General features: G+C 38.7%; 1 non-coding gene across 1 annotated transcript; it reads right to left on the bottom strand.

The window, feature by feature from the left end:
• Positions 1-4,524: 4,524 nt before the first annotated feature.
• On the bottom strand, positions 4,525-4,596 carry TRNAT-CGU (transfer RNA threonine (anticodon CGU)). Its single transcript has one exon. It is a non-coding gene; the product is annotated as a tRNA-Thr (tRNA).
• Between the last annotated feature and the right edge of the window lie 961 nt (positions 4,597-5,557).

The following is a 5,557-nucleotide window of genomic DNA, read 5'->3' as shown; positions in this document are numbered from 1 at the left end:
TTGAACACTTGGATTAAGTCGCTGCGAAGTCAACGTGTCTTAAGGGAGAAGAGATTCAATCATTATAGCCTCTCTTCGCATCTCAGATTTCTAAAGGATCAATATCAGATTTCTACTTGGCAGACAAATGAACCTTCATAACTTACCCTTCAATAAAAAGGGTTGCCTTCCTCCACTCAGTTGGAATGGGAAAGTAGTTGAAAATAACAAGTTGATGAATTTAATGTTTTAGTGTGGCAAAACCTGAACTGATTTTAAGGTCACACATGAAAGAAGATTAACATTTCAGAAGGTTGAGGGAAGATGAATATAAATGTCATCACTGATAGACTATTAGATTCATTAGAAGCCTCGATAGATGAATGTTCTTGTTATTTTTATTAAGAATGAGGATGAATTAGTAATTAAGGCACACGGCGCTAATATCTTTGGTTACTGAGCCATTATGTTTTGCACTGGTGTTATATTAAAGAACTAGAGTATGAGTGAGGGAGTGAGATGTGGAGATTATATATCATTGTGAGTTATTACATAAAGTGATCGTGATGAACGTTACGAAGATCAGGCAAACTATGAGGCTCAGTAAGGTAACAACACACCTGTCATATATGTAACACAACTTATGAACACCTTACCTACAGTAAGGTAACAACACACCTGTCATATATGTAACACAACTTATGAACACCTTACCTACAGTAAGGTAACAACACACCTGTCATATATGTAACACAACTTATGAACACCTTACCTACAGTAAGGTAACAACACACCTGTCATATATGTAACACAACTTATGAACACCTTACCTACAGTAAGGTAACAACACACCTGTCATATATGTAACAACTTATGAACACCTTACCTACAGTAAGGTAACAACACACCGGTCATATATGTAACACAACTTATGAACACCTTACCTACAGTAAGGTAACAACACACCGGTCATATATGTAACACAACTTATGAACACCTTACCTACAGTAAGGTAACAACACACCTGTCATATATGTAACACAACTTATGAACACCTTACCTACCCTTCCCTGCCAGTCCAGACTGGTCTTCATTTTGATATTAATTGATATTAACAGTCAAACGTTATTGAGCTTGAATTCGTACCATACGTCAGAGCATATACACTTCACATGATGGCTAATTTGTACTTTATTATCTTTCTTTCATTCACCTCTACTGAATTATCAGAGGACAGTCGTGCTGTATGTGGACTTTGCTTATATGAATTCGAGCAACAAGAATGTGGCCAGGATATGTTACTTTCTCTTTAACCCAAACCTCCATTATCACAGTAGCCACATATAAAAGTGACAAGAGGCAGCAGCAGGTCCAGTCATGGTGGGGGAGCTGACCTGGCTGGGTGAATCCTGCCATTACCTGCCCACCCAGGGAAGGAGCAGCAGGAAATCTGGTTATCAAAAGGAATACAAAGGAAGTCAAACAGCAACAGACCAATGGGTCATTTTGATGGTGTTTGTGATAGTGGCAGATATCAGAATATCAGATTAGACTGGTGAAAGTAGAAAGGTAAACAGATAATTGAAAGAGAAAAACCTGCAGTCTGTCTAAGTGACTAAGGAGACGCAAATGCTGTCACAAGTGGAGGTGAAGCAAAATATTATCATGTTTATTCTTAAACGTATTTACGTTATTATTTTTGGCCAATATGATTGGTTCTTACAGACCATTAGATTAGGAATGGCGTAATGACGATAGACAAATGAATAGATAGAAAAGATTACATTACATACATATCACCATGGAATATATACCATATATTTTCCAAAAGGATATAAATATGCACAGTTCATTGGTCATTCCATACTGATGATAAATGTATGTCATAACTTCTCTGTAGGCCAGGCTGGTTGGCTGGCTGGCTGGCTGCACATTGGTTTTGGAAATAACCTTTACTTCCCAGCTGGTGAAAACTGATTCATTTATGTAAGAAATAATCAATCGTAATATACTAATGCACGGTTTAAGCAAGAAAAGAATGATTACGTGTTTTATATAAACAATTTATATAACTGTAATGATAATTCACTTCCAGCTTTCGACATATCCTTCTCAAAATATTGTAAAAACCTTAATTTGATAAATGTATTTATTAACTTCTAATTTGATAGATGTATTTATCAAGTTCCTCAGAATACTGAAAACTTAGAGACAAGTGTTGATAATTTCATCATAAACATGTTTTCAAAATAGTTTGGTGAAGTATGAAAATCCTTTTGTGTTGTCTTTACTAAAAACCGATTATGATCTGCACAATTCCTCGGGAGATTTACGTCTTTAATACAATAAGTTCTTATAAGAAGTTGTACAGATTAGTACATATGTGAAATGACACCAGCTTCAGTAGACGATCTCTACAGGTCATCAGTTTCATGAAACAGTTAAGGTCAAGCAGTTACAAGAGCTTTCTCGATGATCATCTTGCACCACCACACTCACAAGACCCTCCAACAAACTCCTCCAAAATTCTTCAAGTCCTGCTGGGCCAGCAGAACCCGTCCTGACACTCAGTAATCAAGAGAGATATTCATAGCTTTATGTCACGCCGTCATCACGTTTTCTATATTCAATGTTTATATTAAGTAATTAAGTTCAATGACCTTTAACTGCTCACTGATGTTATATCATCCAAGATGATCAGTTCTATAACTCCAGGACCACTTTCATGGGGCTTCTGTAACTCTAAGGCTGCACTACAATCAGTAGCAGGTGAATGTTGGATTCTTTTGGAGTGAGAAGTTCCATGACGAGATGTTTCTGGCCATTAACGATAATATTACCACGTCGAAGGTGACTTTACACCTGTGGTGGAATCTCATGCAGGCGGAGTCCGGTAACACTCCAACGTATATACATTCTGTTATACATTTGATGTATGACGTATGGTGTGGATGAAGGTGTCATGACTTTAGCTCTTCATAATCTTCTAAATGTAACAACATACATATATTCCTGTTACCAAGTAGCAAATACTGTTATAGTATGTTGTAATGTATGGTACAGCTTCTGGTTTAATGACCTTTACCTGTTAATAACCAGTAAATCCCACGATACACATACATGTTGACCTGTTACAGAGCGGCAGACCGACAAGACCCCGTGCCAGGCAGGGACAAATTGTCATAATAAATGTTATAATGATTTATATTTTGATGGAATTGTTTATAAAGATGAGTTACCATAATTATGACGAAATATATCCACATTCACACTCACCAACTCTACCCAGACAACACGAGTCGTATTGATCATTTCTAAATTAATTGGACACATCCGGGAAGATACCTTCTACCGTGTGTACTTTACTTTAAAGTTAAGTTCATAGCAAATAGAGCGAAACTAACTGTCTGTATTACCAACAAAAATCGCTATGAGGTATAAACATGTCTACTAATGACGTCACGCTGATAAACACAAACTGGTGGGCAAACGTTTGACCTCAGATGATGAGGTGAAATACTTTTCCTTAACAAGATTGAGGAATCATTTCCAGAATCATTTACCAATTAGATTGTGGTTGAAAGCATTACTATAGATATGTGTGAGAATACAATTGATGAATATCTCGCTTCAGGTCCAAGAATAACAACATTTGCATCTCCATTGTCACGCTGACAATATATAGGTTTTTCTCTTTGACTTTTGTGTGTGCCTTCTAACCCAACCCCCCCATCCCCCCAACACCACCCCCACATCCCCCCAACACCACCCCCACATCCCCCCAACACCACCCCCACATCCCCCCAACACCACCCCCCACCCACCCACCCACCACCAACACCACCAGCAGACCCATGCAGGCCCCCATGTCACTTACGTCACTACAGTTTCCAGGCACCACGTGGCATTTTAGTGGCTGTTAATTACCACTCCTCTGACTCAGGCAGCTTTCTTACCTTCCTGTCTCACCCAGACGTTGTCTGCTGGCTCTCACTCCACAAACATACAACCTCTCCTTCCCAGACATAACACATCACAACACCTTACTCCCACCACTTTGATCTCTTTCTTCGTGACAATATATTTCTCTGCGGAGAGCGTTACGCGCTTGCCCTGCCTTTGGCAAAATCTCGTTAGATGAACACATAAGCCAGAACTCTCTCTCTCTCTCTCTCTCTCTCTCTCTCTCTCTCTCTCTCTCTCTCTCTCTCTCTCTCTCTCTCTCTCTCTCTCTCTCCCCCCCAGCCAGCCACTATGGATGTAGATTGCGTGACTGAGTGAGAGCGATGAAGTTCTTGCCATATGACGGCGAGCCACTCTGCACCCCACACACCCACCCAACCACCCAGCACATATCAACTTGTCTGTCGGCTGATAGAGAGAGAGAGAGAGAGAGAGAGAGAGAGAGAGAGAGAGAGAGAGAGAGAGAGAGAGAGAGACAGACAGACAGACAGACAGACAGACAGGCAGAGAGAGAGAGAGAGAGAGAGAGAGACAGAGAACCTGCCTACGATTATTTACAATCACAAAAAATACTGAAAACAAAGGCCCCGCCGGGAATCGAACCCGGACCAAGTGTTTACGAGACAGATGTGCTAACCACTACACCACGGAGCCACTTGTCAGTGGCGGAAAAATTTCTTATATATTACCAAACGTGATTGAGGACTTAAAGAATCTTGTACAAACATAATGGTCATTGTGATAGATTATTAGTTTAAGATAAATATGTATTGTGTTGCATTATAATGGTTGTTCAGAACCAAGATCTTTAAGCTTGAATCCTGAAAGATTAAATATCAAAAAAGTTGTGAAAAACATAACCATATATATAAACAAACCACAAAATATATTTTCCTCTGGGTATCTGAAAAAAGAACGAAAAAAGAGCTAGTTTAAGGCAGGAGTATTTCATCTTTTAACAAAACATTTACATCTACGTCTCTTATCTTTCGTCATCATTTCTTATGTTTACTATCAAGAAATGTCTTTTATCTAACATAAAAATTCTGTATAGGTATTTGATTAATGTTCTCCAACGACGCGTTGTATAACTCTTCGTTAGTGAAGTTCATTTCGTGTAATGGATCATGCATTACAAAGTTGTGTCTATCCACACAAGTGTTACACGTCCCAGGTAAAGATATATTCTAGAGATAGTGTATATTGAACATATATATGTGTTTTATAAATTTGTATAAAAAGTTTTCCTGAGGGACAATACCTAAGACTTTCGTATTAAAGTTGATCAGTTGTAAGTGATCAAGCATTACAAAGGTGTGTCCATTACCACAGGTGCTACTGATCCCGGGTAAAGGTATTTCACCATCTTTGTATCTTTAACCTTTCTAGTTATAGATGTTTCATCCCTGATTCCATCCTCACAATGGATGTATGTGGTTTGTGTTGTCTTAATATATCATTAGTCAGTTGAAGTGGAGAACATGCTTCTGAGCCTAGCCACTCTGTCTTCCACATGCTATTCAAGAGGTGTTACCGGATTTCGCCTATAAGTGTTTATGCCGGGAGTAACAAGTTACCTACGGACGGCTTCTTCTTTTATTACTTTTGATGATTT

Source organism: Panulirus ornatus, chromosome 70 (assembly GCF_036320965.1).
Source record: "Panulirus ornatus isolate Po-2019 chromosome 70, ASM3632096v1, whole genome shotgun sequence".
NCBI classification, from domain to species: Eukaryota; Metazoa; Arthropoda; class Malacostraca; order Decapoda; family Palinuridae; genus Panulirus; species Panulirus ornatus.
Note: the sequence above shows the minus strand (reverse complement) of the source record. Positions and strands in the feature narration are given on the sequence as shown.